We start from the raw sequence: 21,135 nt of genomic DNA, 5'->3' as shown, positions 1-21,135 counted from the left end.
TTTTTGTATTGGCTGTGCCAAAAAAAAGCAGTTTTCTATGCATTTCAGGGGTACTGTGGGGTTTTTTTATTTTTTTATTGGCTGTGCCAAAAAAAAGCAGTTTTCTATGCATTTCAGGGGTACTGTGGGGTTTTTTGAACCCCCAATTTTTTTATTGGCTGTGCCAAAAAAAAGCAGTTTTCTATGCATTTCAGGGGTACTGTGGGGTTTTTTGAACCCCCAATTTTTTTATTGGCTGTGCCAAAAAAAGCAGTTTTCTATGCATTTCAGGGGTTTTGACCTTTGACCTTTCTAGCGTTTTGACCTTTGACCTTTCTAGCGATGAAAAAGCGCATCGTGACGTTTTGAAAAAACCGCATCGTGGCATTTTGACCTTTCTATCGATTTGACCTTTTGACCTTTGACCTTTTGACCTTTGACCTTTCTAGCGTTTTGGCCAAAAAAAGCAGTTTTCTATGCATTTCAGGGGTACTGTGGGGTTTTTTTATTTTTTTATTGGCTGTGCCAAAAAAAAGCAGTTTTCTATGCATTTCAGGGGTACTGTGGGGTTTTTTGAACCCCCAATTTTTTTATTGGCTGTGCCAAAAAAAAACAGTTTTCTATGCATTTCAGGGGTACTGTGGGGTTTTTTGAACCCCCAATTTTTTTATTGGCTGTGCCAAAAAAAAGCAGTTTTCTATGCATTTCAGGGGTTTTGACCTTTGACCTTTCTAGTGTTTTGACCTTTGACCTTTCTAGCGATTTGACCTTTGACCTTTTGACCTTTGATGCTTTGATTTTTTGACCTTTCTAGCGATTTGACCTTTGACCTTTTGACCCTTTGACCTTTTGACCTTTGACCTTTCTAGCGTTTTGGCCAAAAAAAAGCAGTTTTCTATGCATTTCAGGGGTACTGTGGGGTTTTTTGAACCCCCAATTTTTTTATTGGCTGTGCCAAAAAAAGCAGTTTTCTATGCAATTCAGGGGTACTGTGGGGTTTTTTGAACCCCCAATTTTTTTATTGGCTGTGCCAAAAAAAAGCAGTTTTCTATGCATTTCAGGGGTACTTTGGGTTTTTTTTATTTTTTTATTGGCTGTGCCAAAAAAAAGCAGTTTTCTATGCATTTCAGGGGTACTGTGGGGTTTTTTGAACCCCCAATTTTTTTATTGGCTGTGCCAAAAAAAAGCAGTTTTCTATGCATTTCAGGGGTACTGTGGGGTTTTTTGAACCCCCAATTTTTTTATTGGCTGTGCCAAAAAAAAGCAGTTTTCTATGCATTTCAGGGGTTTTGACCTTTGACCTTTCTAGTGTTTTGACCTTTGACCTTTCTAGCGATGAAAAAAGCGCATCGTGGCATTTTGACCTTTCTAGCGATTTGACCTTTTGACCTTTTGACCTTTGACCTTTGATGTTTTGATTTTTAAACTTTCTAGCGATTTGACCTTTTGACCTTTTGACCTTTGACCTTTGACCTTTTGACCTTTGACCTTTCTAGCGTTTTGGCCAAAAAAAAAGCAGTTTTCTATGCATTTCAGGGGTACTGTGAGGTTTTTTGAACCCCCAATTTTTGTATTGGCTGTGCCAAAAAAAAGCAGTTTTCTATGCATTTCAGGGGTACTGTGGGGTTTTTTTATTTTTTTATTGGCTGTGCCAAAAAAAAGCAGTTTTCTATGCATTTCAGGGGTACTGTGGGGTTTTTTGAACCCCCAATTTTTTTATTGGCTGTGCCAAAAAAAAGCAGTTTTCTATGCATTTCAGGGGTTTTGACCTTTGACCTTTCTAGTGTTTTGACCTTTGACCTTTCTAGCGATTTGACCTTTGACCTTTTGACCTTTGATGTTTTGATTTTTTGACCTTTCTAGTGATTTGACCTTTGACCTTTTGACCCTTTGACCTTTTGACCCTTTGACCTTTCTAGCGTTTTGGCCAAAAAAAAGCAGTTTTCTATGCATTTCAGGGGTACTGTGGGGTTTTTTGAACCCCCAATTTTTTTATTGGCTGTGCCAAAAAAAGCAGTTTTCTATGCAATTCAGGGGTACTGTGGGGTTTTTTGAACCCCCAATTTTTTTATTGGCTGTGCCAAAAAAAAGCAGTTTTCTATGCATTTCAGGGGTACTTTGGGGTTTTTTTATTTTTTTATTGGCTGTGCCAAAAAAAAGCAGTTTTCTATGCATTTCAGGGGTACTGTGGGGTTTTTTGAACCCCCAATTTTTTTATTGGCTGTGCCAAAAAAAAACAGTTTTCTATGCATTTCAGGGGTACTGTGGGGTTTTTTGAACCCCCAATTTTTGTATTGGCTGTGCCAAAAAAAAGCAGTTTTCTATGCATTTCAGGGGTACTGTGGGGTTTTTTTATTTTTTTATTGGCTGTGCCAAAAAAAAGCAGTTTTCTATGCATTTCAGGGGTACTGTGGGGTTTTTTGAACCCCTAATTTTTTTATTGGCTGTGCCAAAAAAAAGCAGTTTTCTATGCATTTCAGGGGTACTGTGGGGTTTTTTGAACCCCCAATTTTTTTATTGGCTGTGCCAAAAAAAGCAGTTTTCTATGCATTTCAGGGGTACTGTGGGGTTTTTTGAACCCCCAATTTTTGTATTGGCTGTGCCAAAAAAAAGCAGTTTTCTATGCATTTCAGGGGTACTGTGGGGTTTTTTTATTTTTTTATTGGCTGTGCCAAAAAAAAGCAGTTTTCTATGCATTTCAGGGGTACTGTGGGGTTTTTTGAACCCCCAATTTTTTTATTGGCTGTGCCAAAAAAAAGCAGTTTTCTATGCATTTCAGGGGTACTGTGGGGTTTTTTGAACCCCCAATTTTTTTATTGGCTGTGCCAAAAAAAGCAGTTTTCTATGCATTTCAGGGGTTTTGACCTTTGACCTTTCTAGCGTTTTGACCTTTGACCTTTCTAGCGATGAAAAAGCGCATCGTGACGTTTTGAAAAAACCGCATCGTGGCATTTTGACCTTTCTATCGATTTGACCTTTTGACCTTTGACCTTTTGACCTTTGACCTTTCTAGCGTTTTGGCCAAAAAAAAGCAGTTTTCTATGCATTTCAGGGGTACTGTGGGGTTTTTTGAACCCCCAATTTTTTTATTGGCTGTGCCAAAAAAAACAGTTTTCTATGCATTTCAGGGGTACTGTGGGGTTTTTTGAACCCCCAATTTTTTTATTGGCTGTGCCAAAAAAAAGCAGTTTTCTATGCATTTCAGGGGTACTGTGGGGTTTTTTGAACCCCCAATTTTTTTATTGGCTGTGCCAAAAAAAAGCAGTTTTCTATGCATTTCACGGGTTTTGACCTTTGACCTTTCTAGTGTTTTGACCTTTGACCTTTCTAGCGATGAAAAAAGCGCATCGTGGCATTTTGACCTTTCTAGCGATTTGACCTTTTGACCTTTGACCTTTGATGTTTTGATTTTTGACCTTTCTAGCGATTTGACCTTTGACCTTTTGACCTTTGACCTTTCTAGCGTTTTGGCAAAAAAAAAGCAGTTTTCTATGCATTTCAGGGGTACTGTGGGTTTTTTTGAACCCCCAATTTTTGTATTGGCTGTGCCAAAAAAAAGCAGTTTTCTATGCATTTCAGGGGTACTGTGGGGTTTTTTGAACCCCCAATTTTTTTATTGGCTGTGCCAAAAAAAAGCAGTTTTCTATGCATTTCAGGGGTACTGTGGGGTTTTTTGAACCCCCAATTTTTTTATTGGCTGTGCCAAAAAAAAGCAGTTTTCTATGCATTTCAGGGGTACTGTGGGGTTTTTTGAACCCCCAATTTTTTTATTGGCTGTGCCAAAAAAAAGCAGTTTTCTATGCATTTCAGGGGTACTGTGGGGTTTTTTGAACCCCCAATTTTTTTATTGGCTGTGAAAAAAGCGCATCGTGGCATTTTGACCTTTCTAGCGATTTGACCTTTGACCTTTTGACCTTTGACCTTTGATGTTTTGACCTTTCTAGCGATTTGACCTTTGACCTTTTGACCTTTTGACCTTTGACCTTTTGACCTTTGACCTTTCTAGCGTTTTGGCCAAAAAAAAAGCAGTTTTCTATGCATTTCAGGGGTACTGTGGGGTTTTTTTAACCCCCAATTGTTTTATTGGCTGTGCCAAAAAAAAGCAGTTTTCTATGCATTTCAGGGGTACTGTGGGGTTTTTTGAACCCCCAATTTTTTTATTGGCTGTGCCAAAAAAAAGCAGTTTTCTATGCATTTCAGGGGTACTGTGGGGTTTTTAGATTTTTTTTATTGGCTGTGCCAAAAAAAAAGCAGTTTTCTATGCATTTCAGGGGTACTGTGGGGTTTTTTGAACCCCCAATTTTTTTATTGGCTGTGCCAAAAAAAAGCAGTTTTCTATGCATTTCAGGGGTACTGTGGGGTTTTTTGAACCCCCAATTTTTGTATTGGCTGTGCCAAAAAAAAGCAGTTTTCTATGCATTTCAGGGGTACTGTGGGGTTTTTTGATTTTTTTATTGGCTGTGCCAAAAAAAAGCAGTTTTCTATGCATTTCAGGGGTACTGTGGGGTTTTTTGAACCCCCAATTTTTTTATTGGCTGTGCCAAAAAAAGCAGTTTTCTATGCATTTCAGGGGTTTTGACCTTTGACCTTTCTAGCGTTTTGACCTTTGACCTTTCTAGCGATGAAAAAGCGCATCGTGACGTTTTGAAAAAACCGCATCGTGGCATTTTGACCTTTCTATCAATTTGACCTTTTGACCTTTGACCTTTTGACCTTTGACCTTTCTAGCGTTTTGGCCAAAAAAAGCAGTTTTCTATGCATTTCAGGGGTACTGTGGGGTTTTTTGAACCCCCAATTTTTGTATTGGCTGTGCCAAAAAAAAGCAGTTTTCTATGCATTTCAGGGGTACTGTGGGGTTTTTTGAACCCCCAATTTTTTTATTGGCTGTGCCAAAAAAAAGCAGTTTTCTATGCATTTCAGGGGTACTGTGGGGTTTTTTGAACCCCCAATTTTTTTATTGGCTGTGCCAAAAAAAAGCAGTTTTCTATGCATTTCACGGGTTTTGACCTTTGACCTTTCTAGTGTTTTGACCTTTGACCTTTCTAGCGATGAAAAAAGCGCATCGTGGCATTTTGACCTTTCTAGCGATTTGACCTTTGACCTTTTGACCTTTGACCTTTGATGTTTTGATTTTTGACCTTTCTAGCGATTTGACCTTTGACCTTTTGACCTTTGACCTTTTGACCTTTGACCTTTCTAGCGTTTTGGCCAAAAAAAAGCAGTTTTCTATGCATTTCAGGGGTACTGTGGGGTTTTTTGAAGCCCCAATTTTTTTATTGCCAAAAAAAAGCAGTTTTCTATGCATTTCAGGGGTACTGTGGGGTTTTTTGATTTTTTTATTGGCTGTGCCAAAAAAAAGCAGTTTTCTATGCATTTCAGGGGTACTGTGGGGTTTTTTGAGCCCCCTTTTTTTTTATTGGCTGTGCCAAAAAAAAAGCAGTTTTCTATGCATTTCAGGGGTACTGTGGGGTTTTTTGAACCCCCAATTTTTTTATTGGCTGTGCCAAAAAAAGCAGTTTTCTATGCATTTCAGGGGTTTTGACCTTTGACCTTTCTAGTGTTTTGACCTTTGACCTTTCTAGCGATGAAAAAAGCGCATCGTGGCATTTTGACCTTTCTAGCGATTTGACCTTTGACCTTTGACCTTTCTAGCGTTTTGACCTTTGACGTTTTGATTTTTGACCTTTCTAGCGATTTGACCTTTGACCTTTTGACCTTTGACCTTTTGACCTTTGACCTTTCTAGCGTTTTGACCTTTGACCTTTCTAGCGATGAAAAAGCGCATCGTGACGTTTTGAAAAAACCGCATCGTGGCATTTTGACCTTTCTATCGATTTGACCCTTTGACCTTTTGACCTTTGACCTTTCTAGCGTTTTGGCCAAAAAAAAAGCAGTTTTCTATGCATTTCAGGGGTACTGTGGGTTTTTTTGAACCCCCAATTTTTGTATTGGCTGTGCCAAAAAAGAGCAGTTTTCTATGCATTTCAGGGGTACTGTGGTTTTTTTTGAACCCCCAATTTTTTTATTGGCTGTGCCAAAAAAAAGCAGTTTTCTATGCATTTCAAGGGTACTGTGGGGTTTTTTGAACCCCCAATTTCTTTATTGGCTGTGCCAAAAAAAAAGCAGTTTTCTATGCATTTCAGGGGTACTGTGGGGTTTTTTGAACCCCCAATTTTTTTATTGGCTGTGCCAAAAAAAAGCAGTTTTCTATGCATTTCAGGGGTACTGTGGGGTTTTTTGAACCCCCAATTTTTTTATTGGCTGTGCCAAAAAAAAGCAGTTTTCTATGCATTTCAGGGGTACTGTGGGGTTTTTTGAACCCCCAGTTTTTTTAATGGCTGTGCCAAAAAAAAGCAGTTTTCTATGCATTTCAGGGGTACTGTGGGGTTTTTTGAACCCCCAATTTTTTTATTGGCTGTGCCAAAAAAAAGCAGTTTTCTATGCATTTCAGGGGTACTGTGGGTTTTTTTGAACCCCCAATTTTTGTATTGGCTGTGCCAAAAAAAAAGCAGTTTTCTATGCATTTCAGGGGTACTGTGGGGTTTTTTGAACCCCCAATTTTTTTATTGGCTGTGCCAAAAAAAAACAGTTTTCTATGCATTTCAGGGGTACTGTGGGGTTTTTTGAACCCCCAATTTTTTTATTGGCTGTGCCAAAAAAAAGCAGTTTTCTATGCATTTCAGGGGTTTTGACCTTTGACCTTTCTAGTGTTTTGACCTTTGACCTTTCTAGCGATTTGACCTTTGACCTTTTGACCTTTGATGTTTTGATTTTTTTGACCTTTCTAGCGATTTGACCTTTGACCTTTTGACCCTTTGACCTTTTGACCTTTGACCTTTCTAGCGTTTTGGCCAAAAAAAAGCAGTTTTCTATGCATTTCAGGGGTACTGTGGGGTTTTTTGAACCCCCAATTTTTTTATTGGCTGTGCCAAAAAAAAGCAGTTTTCTATGCAATTCAGGGGTACTGTGGGGTTTTTTGAACCCCCAATTTTTTTATTGGCTGTGCCAAAAAAAAGCAGTTTTCTATGCATTTCAGGGGTACTTTGGGGTTTTTTTATTTTTTTATTGGCTGTGCCAAAAAAAAGCAGTTTTCTATGCATTTCAGGGGTACTGTGGGGTTTTTTGAACCCCCAATTTTTTTATTGGCTGTGCCAAAAAAAGCAGTTTTCTATGCATTTCAGGGGTTTTGACCTTTGACCTTTCTAGTGTTTTGACCTTTGACCTTTCTAGCGATGAAAAAAGCGCATCGTGGCATTTTGACCTTTCTAGCGATTTGACCTTTGACCTTTGACCTTTCTAGCGTTTTGACCTTTGACGTTTTGATTTTTGACCTTTCTAGCGATTTGACCTTTGACCTTTTGACCTTTGACCTTTTGACCTTTGACCTTTCTAGCGTTTTGACCTTTGACCTTTCTAGCGATGAAAAAGCGCATCGTGACGTTTTGAAAAAACCGCATCGTGGCATTTTGACCTTTCTATCGATTTGACCCTTTGACCTTTTGACCTTTGACCTTTCTAGCGTTTTGGCCAAAAAAAAGCAGTTTTCTATGCATTTCAGGGGTACTGTGGGTTTTTTTGAACCCCCAATTTTTGTATTGGCTGTGCCAAAAAAAAGCAGTTTTCTATGCATTTCAGGGGTACTGTGGGGTTTTTTGAACCCCCAATTTTTTTATTGGCTGTGCCAAAAAAAAGCAGTTTTCTATGCATTTCAGGGGTACTGTGGGGTTTTTTGAACCCCCAATTTTTTTATTGGCTGTGCCAAAAAAAAGCAGTTTTCTATGCATTTCAGGGGTACTGTGGGGTTTTTTGAACCCCCAATTTTTTTATTGGCTGTGCCAAAAAAAAGCAGTTTTCTATGCATTTCAGGGGTACTGTGGGGTTTTTTGAACCCCCAACTTTTTTATTGGCTGTGCAAAAAAAAAGCAGTTTTCTATGCATTTCAGGGGTACTGTGGGGTTTTTTGAACCCCCAACTTTTTTTATTGGCTGTGCCAAAAAAAAAGCAGTTTTCTATGCATTTCAGGGGTACTGTGGGGTTTTTTGAACCCCCAATTTCTTTATTGGCTGTGCCAAAACAAAAGCAGTTTTTTATGCATTTCAGGGGTACTGTGGTTTTTTTTGAACCCCCAATTTTTTTATTGGCTGTGCCAAAAAAAAGCAGTTTTCTATGCATTTCAAGGGTACTGTGGGGTTTTTTGAACCCCCAATTTCTTTATTGGCTGTGCCAAAAAAAAAGCAGTTTTCTATGCATTTCAGGGGTACTGTGGGGTTTTTTGAACCCCCAATTTTTTTATTGGCTGTGCCAAAAAAAAGCAGTTTTCTATGCATTTCAGGGGTACTGTGGGGTTTTTTGAACCCCCAATTTTTTTATTGGCTGTGCCAAAAAAAAGCAGTTTTCTATGCATTTCAGGGGTACTGTGGGGTTTTTTGAACCCCCAGTTTTTTTAATGGCTGTGCCAAAAAAAAGCAGTTTTCTATGCATTTCAGGGGTACTGTGGGGTTTTTTGAACCCCCAATTGTTTTATTGGCTGTGCCAAAAAAAAGCAGTTTTCTATGCATTTCAGGGGTACTGTGGGTTTTTTTGAACCCCCAATTTTTTTATTGGCTGTGCCAAAAAAAAAGCAGTTTTCTATGCATTTCAGGGGTACTGTGGTTTTTTTTGAACCCCCAATTTTTTTATTGGCTGTGCCAAAAAAAAAGCAGTTTTCTATGCATTTCAGGGGTACTGTGGGGTTTTTTGAACCCCCAATTTTTTTATTGGCTGTGCCAAAAAAAAGCAGTTTTCTATGCATTTCAGGGGTACTGTGGGGTTTTTTGAACCCCCAATTTTTTTATTGGCTGTGCCAAAAAAAAGCAGTTTTCTATGCATTTCAGGGGTACTGTGGGGTTTTTTGAACCCCCAATTTTTTTATTGGCTGTGCCAAAAAAAACAGTTTTCTATGCATTTCAGGGGTACTGTGGGGTTTTTTGAACCCCCAATTTTTTTATTGGCTGTGCCAAAAAAAAGCAGTTTTCTATGCATTTCAGGGGTACTGTGGGGTTTTTTGAACCCCCAATTTTTTTATTGGCTGTGCCAAAAAAAAGCAGTTTTCTATGCATTTCACGGGTTTTGACCTTTGACCTTTCTAGTGTTTTGACCTTTGACCTTTCTAGCGATGAAAAAAGCGCATCGTGGCATTTTGACCTTTCTAGCGATTTGACCTTTTGACCTTTGACCTTTGATGTTTTGATTTTTGACCTTTCTAGCGATTTGACCTTTGACCTTTTGACCTTTGACCTTTCTAGCGTTTTGGCAAAAAAAAGCAGTTTTCTATGCATTTCAGGGGTACTGTGGGTTTTTTTGAACCCCCAATTTTTGTATTGGCTGTGCCAAAAAAAAGCAGTTTTCTATGCATTTCAGGGGTACTGTGGGGTTTTTTGAACCCCCAATTTTTTTATTGGCTGTGCCAAAAAAAAGCAGTTTTCTATGCATTTCAGGGGTACTGTGGGGTTTTTTGAACCCCCAATTTTTTTATTGGCTGTGCCAAAAAAAAGCAGTTTTCTATGCATTTCAGGGGTACTGTGGGGTTTTTTGAACCCCCAATTTTTTTATTGGCTGTGCCAAAAAAAAGCAGTTTTCTATGCATTTCAGGGGTACTGTGGGGTTTTTTGAACCCCCAATTTTTTTATTGGCTGTGAAAAAAGCGCATCGTGGCATTTTGACCTTTCTAGCGATTTGACCTTTGACCTTTTGACCTTTGACCTTTGATGTTTTGACCTTTCTAGCGATTTGACCTTTGACCTTTTGACCTTTGACCTTTTGACCTTTGACCTTTCTAGCGTTTTGGCCAAAAAAAAAGCAGTTTTCTATGCATTTCAGGGGTACTGTGGGGTTTTTTTAACCCCCAATTGTTTTATTGGCTGTGCCAAAAAAAAGCAGTTTTCTATGCATTTCAGGGGTACTGTGGGGTTTTTTGAACCCCCAATTTTTTTATTGGCTGTGCCAAAAAAAAGCAGTTTTCTATGCATTTCAGGGGTACTGTGGGGTTTTTAGATTTTTTTTATTGGCTGTGCCAAAAAAAAAGCAGTTTTCTATGCATTTCAGGGGTACTGTGGGGTTTTTTGAACCCCCAATTTTTTTATTGGCTGTGCCAAAAAAAAGCAGTTTTCTATGCATTTCAGGGGTACTGTGGGGTTTTTTGAACCCCCAATTTTTGTATTGGCTGTGCCAAAAAAAAGCAGTTTTCTATGCATTTCAGGGGTACTGTGGGGTTTTTTGATTTTTTTATTGGCTGTGCCAAAAAAAAGCAGTTTTCTATGCATTTCAGGGGTACTGTGGGGTTTTTTGAACCCCCAATTTTTTTATTGGCTGTGCCAAAAAAAGCAGTTTTCTATGCATTTCAGGGGTTTTGACCTTTGACCTTTCTAGCGTTTTGACCTTTGACCTTTCTAGCGATGAAAAAGCGCATCGTGACGTTTTGAAAAAACCGCATCGTGGCATTTTGACCTTTCTATCAATTTGACCTTTTGACCTTTGACCTTTTGACCTTTGACCTTTCTAGCGTTTTGGCCAAAAAAAGCAGTTTTCTATGCATTTCAGGGGTACTGTGGGGTTTTTTGAACCCCCAATTTTTGTATTGGCTGTGCCAAAAAAAAGCAGTTTTCTATGCATTTCAGGGGTACTGTGGGGTTTTTTGAACCCCCAATTTTTTTATTGGCTGTGCCAAAAAAAAGCAGTTTTCTATGCATTTCAGGGGTACTGTGGGGTTTTTTGAACCCCCAATTTTTTTATTGGCTGTGCCAAAAAAAAGCAGTTTTCTATGCATTTCACGGGTTTTGACCTTTGACCTTTCTAGTGTTTTGACCTTTGACCTTTCTAGCGATGAAAAAAGCGCATCGTGGCATTTTGACCTTTCTAGCGATTTGACCTTTGACCTTTTGACCTTTGACCTTTGATGTTTTGATTTTTGACCTTTCTAGCGATTTGACCTTTGACCTTTTGACCTTTGACCTTTTGACCTTTGACCTTTCTAGCGTTTTGGCCAAAAAAAAGCAGTTTTCTATGCATTTCAGGGGTACTGTGGGGTTTTTTGAAGCCCCAATTTTTTTATTGCCAAAAAAAAGCAGTTTTCTATGCATTTCAGGGGTACTGTGGGGTTTTTTGATTTTTTTATTGGCTGTGCCAAAAAAAAGCAGTTTTCTATGCATTTCAGGGGTACTGTGGGGTTTTTTGAGCCCCCTTTTTTTTTATTGGCTGTGCCAAAAAAAAAGCAGTTTTCTATGCATTTCAGGGGTACTGTGGGGTTTTTTGAACCCCCAATTTTTTTATTGGCTGTGCCAAAAAAAGCAGTTTTCTATGCATTTCAGGGGTTTTGACCTTTGACCTTTCTAGTGTTTTGACCTTTGACCTTTCTAGCGATGAAAAAAGCGCATCGTGGCATTTTGACCTTTCTAGCGATTTGACCTTTGACCTTTGACCTTTCTAGCGTTTTGACCTTTGCCGTTTTGATTTTTGACCTTTCTAGCGATTTGACCTTTGACCTTTTGACCTTTGACCTTTTGACCTTTGACCTTTCTAGCGTTTTGACCTTTGACCTTTCTAGCGATGAAAAAGCGCATCGTGACGTTTTGAAAAAACCGCATCGTGGCATTTTGACCTTTCTATCGATTTGACCCTTTGACCTTTTGACCTTTGACCTTTCTAGCGTTTTGGCCAAAAAAAAAGCAGTTTTCTATGCATTTCAGGGGTACTGTGGGTTTTTTTGAACCCCCAATTTTTGTATTGGCTGTGCCAAAAAAGAGCAGTTTTCTATGCATTTCAGGGGTACTGTGGTTTTTTTTGAACCCCCAATTTTTTTATTGGCTGTGCCAAAAAAAAGCAGTTTTCTATGCATTTCAAGGGTACTGTGGGGTTTTTTGAACCCCCAATTTCTTTATTGGCTGTGCCAAAAAAAAAGCAGTTTTCTATGCATTTCAGGGGTACTGTGGGGTTTTTTGAACCCCCAATTTTTTTATTGGCTGTGCCAAAAAAAAGCAGTTTTCTATGCATTTCAGGGGTACTGTGGGGTTTTTTGAACCCCCAATTTTTTTATTGGCTGTGCCAAAAAAAAGCAGTTTTCTATGCATTTCAGGGGTACTGTGGGGTTTTTTGAACCCCCAGTTTTTTTAATGGCTGTGCCAAAAAAAAGCAGTTTTCTATGCATTTCAGGGGTACTGTGGGGTTTTTTGAACCCCCAATTTTTTTATTGGCTGTGCCAAAAAAAAGCAGTTTTCTATGCATTTCAGGGGTACTGTGGGTTTTTTTGAACCCCCAATTTTTGTATTGGCTGTGCCAAAAAAAAAGCAGTTTTCTATGCATTTCAGGGGTACTGTGGGGTTTTTTGAACCCCCAATTTTTTTATTGGCTGTGCCAAAAAAAAACAGTTTTCTATGCATTTCAGGGGTACTGTGGGGTTTTTTGAACCCCCAATTTTTTTATTGGCTGTGCCAAAAAAAAGCAGTTTTCTATGCATTTCAGGGGTTTTGACCTTTGACCTTTCTAGTGTTTTGACCTTTGACCTTTCTAGCGATTTGACCTTTGACCTTTTGACCTTTGATGTTTTGATTTTTTGACCTTTCTAGCGATTTGACCTTTGACCTTTTGACCCTTTGACCTTTTGACCTTTGACCTTTCTAGCGTTTTGGCCAAAAAAAAGCAGTTTTCTATGCATTTCAGGGGTACTGTGGGGTTTTTTGAACCCCCAATTTTTTTATTGGCTGTGCCAAAAAAAAGCAGTTTTCTATGCAATTCAGGGGTACTGTGGGGTTTTTTGAACCCCCAATTTTTTTATTGGCTGTGCCAAAAAAAAGCAGTTTTCTATGCATTTCAGGGGTACTTTGGGGTTTTTTTATTTTTTTATTGGCTGTGCCAAAAAAAAGCAGTTTTCTATGCATTTCAGGGGTACTGTGGGGTTTTTTGAACCCCCAATTTTTTTATTGGCTGTGCCAAAAAAAGCAGTTTTCTATGCATTTCAGGGGTTTTGACCTTTGACCTTTCTAGTGTTTTGACCTTTGACCTTTCTAGCGATGAAAAAAGCGCATCGTGGCATTTTGACCTTTCTAGCGATTTGACCTTTGACCTTTGACCTTTCTAGCGTTTTGACCTTTGACGTTTTGATTTTTGACCTTTCTAGCGATTTGACCTTTGACCTTTTGACCTTTGACCTTTTGACCTTTGACCTTTCTAGCGTTTTGACCTTTGACCTTTCTAGCGATGAAAAAGCGCATCGTGACGTTTTGAAAAAACCGCATCGTGGCATTTTGACCTTTCTATCGATTTGACCCTTTGACCTTTTGACCTTTGACCTTTCTAGCGTTTTGGCCAAAAAAAAGCAGTTTTCTATGCATTTCAGGGGTACTGTGGGTTTTTTTGAACCCCCAATTTTTGTATTGGCTGTGCCAAAAAAAAGCAGTTTTCTATGCATTTCAGGGGTACTGTGGGGTTTTTTGAACCCCCAATTTTTTTATTGGCTGTGCCAAAAAAAAGCAGTTTTCTATGCATTTCAGGGGTACTGTGGGGTTTTTTGAACCCCCAATTTTTTTATTGGCTGTGCCAAAAAAAAGCAGTTTTCTATGCATTTCAGGGGTACTGTGGGGTTTTTTGAACCCCCAATTTTTTTATTGGCTGTGCCAAAAAAAAAGCAGTTTTCTATGCATTTCAGGGGTACTGTGGGGTTTTTTGAACCCCCAACTTTTTTATTGGCTGTGCAAAAAAAAAGCAGTTTTCTATGCATTTCAGGGGTACTGTGGGGTTTTTTGAACCCCCAACTTTTTTTATTGGCTGTGCCAAAAAAAAAGCAGTTTTCTATGCATTTCAGGGGTACTGTGGGGTTTTTTGAACCCCCAATTTCTTTATTGGCTGTGCCAAAACAAAAGCAGTTTTTTATGCATTTCAGGGGTACTGTGGTTTTTTTTGAACCCCCAATTTTTTTATTGGCTGTGCCAAAAAAAAGCAGTTTTCTATGCATTTCAAGGGTACTGTGGGGTTTTTTGAACCCCCAATTTCTTTATTGGCTGTGCCAAAAAAAAAGCAGTTTTCTATGCATTTCAGGGGTACTGTGGGGTTTTTTGAACCCCCAATTTTTTTATTGGCTGTGCCAAAAAAAAGCAGTTTTCTATGCATTTCAGGGGTACTGTGGGGTTTTTTGAACCCCCAATTTTTTTATTGGCTGTGCCAAAAAAAAGCAGTTTTCTATGCATTTCAGGGGTACTGTGGGGTTTTTTGAACCCCCAGTTTTTTTAATGGCTGTGCCAAAAAAAAGCAGTTTTCTATGCATTTCAGGGGTACTGTGGGGTTTTTTGAACCCCCAATTGTTTTATTGGCTGTGCCAAAAAAAAAGCAGTTTTCTATGCATTTCAGGGGTACTGTGGGTTTTTTTGAACCCCCAATTTTTTTATTGGCTGTGCCAAAAAAAAAGCAGTTTTCTATGCATTTCAGGGGTACTGTGGTTTTTTTTGAACCCCCAATTTTTTTATTGGCTGTGCCAAAAAAAAAGCAGTTTTCTATGCATTTCAGGGGTACTGTGGGGTTTTTTGAACCCCCAATTTTTTTATTGGCTGTGCCAAAAAAAAGCAGTTTTCTATGCATTTCAGGGGTACTGTGGGGTTTTTTGAACCCCCAATTTTTTTATTGGCTGTGCCAAAAAAAAGCAGTTTTCTATGCATTTCAGGGGTACTGTGGGGTTTTTTGAACCCCCAGTTTTTTTAATGGCTGTGCCAAAAAAAAGCAGTTTTCTATGCATTTCAGGGGTACTGTGGGGTTTTTTGAACCCCCAATTTTTTTATTGGCTGTGCCAAAAAAAAGCAGTTTTCTATGCATTTCAGGGGTACTGTGGGTTTTTTTGAACCCCCAATTTTTTTATTGGCTGTGCCAAAAAAAAAGCAGTTTTCTATGCATTTCAGGGGTACTGTGGGGTTTTTTGAACCCCCAATTTTTTTATTGGCTGTGCCAAAAAAAAACAGTTTTCTATGCATTTCAGGGGTACTGTGGGGTTTTTTGAACCCCCAATTTTTTTATTGGCTGTGCCAAAAAAAAGCAGTTTTCTATGCATTTCAGGGGTTTTGACCTTTGACCTTTCTAGTGTTTTGACCTTTGACCTTTCTAGCGATTTGACCTTTGACCTTTTGACCTTTGATGTTTTGATTTTTTGACCTTTCTAGCGATTTGACCTTTGACCTTTTGACCCTTTGACCTTTTGACCTTTGACCTTTCTAGCGTTTTGGCCAAAAAAAAGCAGTTTTCTATGCATTTCAGGGGTACTGTGGGGTTTTTTGAACCCCCAATTTTTTTTATTGGCTGTGCCAAAAAAAAAGCAGTTTTCTATGCAATTCAGGGGTACTGTGGGGTTTTTTGAACCCCCAATTTTTTTATTGGCTGTGCCAAAAAAAAACAGTTTTCTATGCATTTCAGGGGTACTTTGGGGTTTTTTTATTTTTTTATTGGCTGTGCCAAAAAAAAGCAGTTTTCTATGCATTTCAGGGGTACTGTGGGGTTTTTTGAACCCCCAATTTTTTTATTGGCTGTGCCAAAAAAAAAATCAGTTTTCTATGCATTTCAGGGGTACTGTGGGGTTTTTTGAACCCCCAATTTTTGTATTGGCTGTGCCAAAAAAAAGCAGTTTTCTATGCATTTCAGGGGTACTGTGGGGTTTTTTTATTTTTTTATTGGCTGTGCCAAAAAAAAGCAGTTTTCTATGCATTTCAGGGGTACTGTGGGGTTTTTTGAACCCCCAATTTTTTTATTGGCTGTGCAAAAAAAAAGCAGTTTTCTATGCATTTCAGGGGTTTTGACCTTTGACCTTTCTAGCGATTTGACCTTTGACCTTTTGACCTTTTGACCTTTTGACCTTTGACCTTTCTGGCGTTTTGACCTTTGACCTTTCTAGCGATGAAAAAGCGCATCGTGACGTTTTGAAAAAACGCATCGTGGCATTTTGACCTTTCTATCGATTTGACCTTTTGACCTTTGACCTTTTGACCTTTGACCTTTCTAGCGTTTTGGCCAAAAAAAAGCAGTTTTCTATGCATTTCAGGGGTACTGTGGGGTTTTTTGAACCCCCAATTTTTTTATTGCCAAAAAAAAGCAGTTTTCTATGCATTTCAGGGGTACTGTGGGGTTTTTTGATTTTTTTATTGGCTGTGCCAAAAAAAAGCAGTTTTCTATGCATTTCAGGGGTACTGTGGGGTTTTTTGAACCCCCTTTTTTTTTATTGGCTGTGCAAAAAAAAAGCAGTTTTCTATGCATTTCAGGGGTACTGTGGGGTTTTTTGAACCCCCAATTTTTTTATTGGCTGTGCCAAAAAAAGCAGTTTTCTATGCATTTCAGGGGTTTTGACCTTTGACCTTTCTAGTGTTTTGACCTTTGACCTTTCTAGCGATGAAAAAAGCGCATCGTGGCATTTTGACCTTTCTAGCGATTTGACCTTTGACCTTTGACCTTTGACCTTTCTAGCGTTTTGACCTTTGACGTTTTGATTTTTGACCTTTCTAGCGATTTGACCTTTGACCTTTTGACATTTGACCTTTTGACCTTTGACCTTTCTAGCGTTTTGACCTTTGACCTTTCTAGCGATGAAAAAGCGCATCGTGACGTTTTGAAAAAACCGCATCGTGGCATTTTGACCTTTCTATCGATTTGACCTTTTGACCTTTGACCTTTTGACCTTTGACCTTTCTAGCGTTTTGGCCAAAAAAAAGCAGTTTTCTATGCATTTCAGGGGTACTGTGGGGTTTTTTGAACCCCCAATTTTTTTATTGCCAAAAAAAAGCAGTTTTCTATGCATTTCAGGGGTACTGTGGGGTTTTTTGATTTTTTTATTGGCTGTGCCAAAAAAAAGCAGTTTTCTATGCATTTCAGGGGTACTGTGGGGTTTTTTGAACCCCCTTTTTTTTTATTGGCTGTGCAAAAAAAATGCAGTTTTCTATGCATTTCAGGGGTACTGTGGGGTTTTTTGAACCCCCAATTTTTTTATTGGCTGTGCCAAAAAAAGCAGTTTTCTATGCATTTCAGGGGTTTTGACCTTTGACCTTTCTAGTGTTTTGACCTTTGACCTTTCTAGCGATGAAAAAAGCGCATCGTGGCATTTTGACCTTTCTAGCGATTTGACCTTTGACCTTTGACCTTTCTAGCGTTTTGACCTTTGACGTTTTGATTTTTGACCTTTCTAGCGATTTGACCTTTGACCTTTTGACATTTGACCTTTTGACCTTTGACCTTTCTAGCGTTTTGACCTTTGACCTTTCTAGCGATGAAAAAGCGCATCGTGACGTTTTGAAAAAACCGCATCGTGGCATTTTGACCTTTCTATCGATTTGACCTTTTGACCTTTGACCTATGCATTTCAGGGGTACTGTGGGGTTTTTTGAACCCCCAATTTTTTTATTGGCTGTGCCAAAAAAAAGCAGTTTTCTATGCATTTCAGGGGTACTGTGGGGTTCTTTGAACCCCCAATTTTTTTATTGGCTGTGCCAAAAAAAAGCAGTTTTCTATGCATTTCAGGGGTACTGTGGGGTTTTTAGATTTTTTTTATTGGCTGTGCCAAAAAAAAAGCAGTTTTCTATGCATTTCAGGGGTACTGTGGGGTTTTTTTATTTTTTTATTGGCTGTGCCAAAAAAAAGCAGTTTTCTATGCATTTCAGGGGTACTGTGGGGTTTTTTGAACCCCCAATTTTTTTATTGGCTGTGCCAAAAAAAAATCAGTTTTCTATGCATTTCAGGGGTACTGTGGGGTTTTTTGAACCCCCAATTTTTGTATTGGCTGTGCCAAAAAAAAGCAGTTTTCTATGCATTTCAGGGGTACTGTGGGGTTTTTTTATTTTTTTATTGGCTGTGCCAAAAAAAAGCAGTTTTCTATGCATTTCAGGGGTACTGTGGGGTTTTTTGAACCCCCAATTTTTTTATTGGCTGTGCCAAAAAAAAGCAGTTTTCTATGCATTTCAGGGGTTTTGACCTTTGACCTTTCTAGCGATTTGACCTTTTGACCTTTTGACCTTTTGACCTTTGACCTTTCTGGCGTTTTGACCTTTGACCTTTCTAGCGATGAAAAAGCGCATCGTGACGTTTTGAAAAAACCGCATCGTGGCATTTTGACCTTTCTATCGATTTGACCTTTTGACCTTTGACCTTTTGACCTTTGACCTTTCTAGCGTTTTGGCCAAAAAAAGCAGTTTTCTATGCATTTCAGGGGTACTGTGGGGTTTTTTGAACCCCCAATTTTTGTATTGGCTGTGCCAAAAAAAAGCAGTTTTCTATGCATTTCAGGGGTACTGTGGGGTTTTTTGAACCCCCAATTTTTTTATTGGCTGTGCCAAAAAAAAGCAGTTTTCTATGCATTTCAGGGGTACTGTGGGTTTTTTTGAACCCCCAATTTTTTTATTGGCTGTGCCAAAAAAAAGCAGTTTTCTATGCATTTCACGGGTTTTGACCTTTGACCTTTCTAGTGTTTTGACCTTTGACCTTTCTAGCGATGAAAAAAGCGCATCGTGGCATTTTGACCTTTCTAGCGATTTGACCTTTGACCTTTTGACCTTTGATGTTTTGATTTTTGACCTTTCTAGCGATTTGACCTTTGACCTTTTGACCTTTGACCTTTTGACCTTTGACCTTTCTAGCGTTTTGGCCAAAAAAAAGCAGTTTTCTATGCATTTCAGGGGTACTGTGGGGTTTTTTGAAGCCCCAATTTTTTTATTGCCAAAAAAAAGCAGTTTTCTATGCATTTCAGGGGTACTGTGGGGTTTTTTGATTTTTTTATTGGCTGTGCCAAAAAAAAGCAGTTTTCTATGCATTTCAGGGGTACTGTGGGGTTTTTTGAACCCCCTTTTTTTTTATTGGCTGTGCCAAAAAAGAAAGCAGTTTTCTATGCATTTCAGGGGTACTGTGGGGTTTTTTGAACCCCCAATTTTTTTATTGGCTGTGCCAAAAAAAGCAGTTTTCTATGCATTTCAGGGGTTTTGACCTTTGACCTTTCTAGTGTTTTGACCTTTGACCTTTCTAGCGATGAAAAAAGCGCATCGTGGCATTTTGACCTTTCTAGCGATTTGACCTTTGACCTTTGACCTTTCTAGCGTTTTGACCTTTGACGTTTTGATTTTTGACCTTTCTAGCGATTTGACCTTTGACCTTTTGACCTTTGACCTTTTGACCTTTGACCTTTCTAGCGTTTTGACCTTTGACCTTTCTAGCGATGAAAAAGCGCATCGTGACGTTTTGAAAAAACCGCATCGTGGCATTTTGACCTTTCTATCGATTTGACCCTTTGACCTTTTGACCTTTGACCTTTCTAGCGTTTTGGCCAAAAAAAAGCAGTTTTCTATGCATTTCAGGGGTACTGTGGGTTTTTTTGAACCCCCAATTTTTGTATTGGCTGTGCCAAAAAAAAGCAGTTTTCTATGCATTTCAGGGGTACTGTGGGGTTTTTTGAACCCCCAATTTTTTTATTGGCTGTGCCAAAAAAAAGCAGTTTTCTATGCATTTCAGGGGTACTGTGGGGTTTTTTGAACCCCCAATTTTTTTATTGGCTGTGCCAAAAAAAAGCAGTTTTCTATGCATTTCAGGGGTTTTGACCTTTGACCTTTCTAGTGTTTTGACCTTTGACCTTTCTAGCGATGAAAAAAGCGCATCGTGGCATTTTGACCTTTCTAGCGATTTGACCTTTTGACCTTTTGACCTTTGACCTTTGATGTTTTGATTTTTAAACTTTCTAGCGATTTGACCTTTGACCTTTTGACCTTTTGACCTTTGACCTTTTGACCTTTGACCTTTCTAGCGTTTTGGCCAAAAAAAAAAGCAGTTTTCTATGCATTTCAGGGGTACTGTGAGGTTTTTTGAACCCCCAATTTTGTTATTGGCTGTGCCAAAAAAAAGCAGTTTTCTATGCATTTCAGGGGTACTGTGGGGTTTTTTTATTTTTTTATTGGCTGTGCCTGACCTTTTGACCTTTGACCTTTCTAGCGTTTTGGCCAAAAAAAGCAGTTTTCTATGCATTTCAGGGGTACTGTGGGGTTTTTTGAACCCCCAATTTTTGTATTGGCTGTGCCAAAAAAAAGCAGTTTTCTATGCATTTCAGGGGTACTGTGGGGTTTTTTGAACCCCCAATTTTTTTATTGGCTGTGCCAAAAAAAAGCAGTTTTCTATGCATTTCAGGGGTACTGTGGGGTTTTTTGAACCCCCAATTTTGTTATTGGCTGTGCCAAAAAAAATCAGTTTTCTATGCATTTCAGGGGTACTGTGGGGTTTTTTGAACCCCCAATTTTTGTATTGGCTGTGCCAAAAAAAAGCAGTTTTCTATGCATTTCAGGGGTACTGTGGGGTTTTTTTATTTTTTTATTGGCTGTGCCAAAAAAAATCAGTTTTCTATGCATTTCAGGGGTACTGTGGGGTTTTTTGAACCCCCAATTTTTGTATTGGCTGTGCCAAAAAAAAGCAGTTTTCTATGCATTTCAGGGGTACTGTGGGGTTTTTTTATTTTTTTATTGGCTGTGCCAAAAAAAAGCAGTTTTCTATGCATTTCAGGGGTACTGTGGGGTTTTTTGAACCCCCAATTTTTGTATTGGCTGTGCCAAAAAAAAGCAGTTTTCTATGCATTTCAGGGGTACTGTGGGGTTTTTTTATTTTTTTATTGGCTGTGCCAAAAAAAAGCAGTTTTCTATGCATTTCAAGGGTACTGTGGGGTTTTTTGAACCCCCAATTTCTTTATTGGCTGTGCCAAAAAAAAAGCAGTTTTCTATGCATTTCAGGGGTACTGTGGGGTTTTTTGAACCCCCAATTTTTTTATTGGCTGTGCCAAAAAAAAGCAGTTTTCTATGCATTTCAGGGGTACTGTGGGGTTTTTTTATTTTTTTATTGGCTGTGCCAAAAAAAAGCAGTTTTCTATGCATTTCAGGGGTACTGTGGGGTTTTTTGAACCCCCAATTTTTTTATTGGCTGTGCCAAAAAAAAGCAGTTTTCTATGCATTTCAGGGGTACTGTGGGGTTTTTTGAACCCCCAATTTTTTTATTGGCTATGCCAAAAAAAGCAGTTTTCTATGCATTTCAGGGGTTTTGACCTTTGACCTTTCTAGCGTTTTGACCTTTGACCTTTCTAGCGATGAAAAAGCGCATCGTGACGTTTTGAAAAAACCGCATCGTGGCATTTTGACCTTT

This window comes from Electrona antarctica, assembly GCF_951216825.1.
Source record: "Electrona antarctica genome assembly, chromosome: 24".
Lineage (NCBI taxonomy): Eukaryota > Metazoa > Chordata > Actinopteri > Myctophiformes > Myctophidae > Electrona > Electrona antarctica.
The sequence above is the reverse complement of the archived record's forward strand: the minus strand, read 5'-3'. Positions refer to the sequence as shown.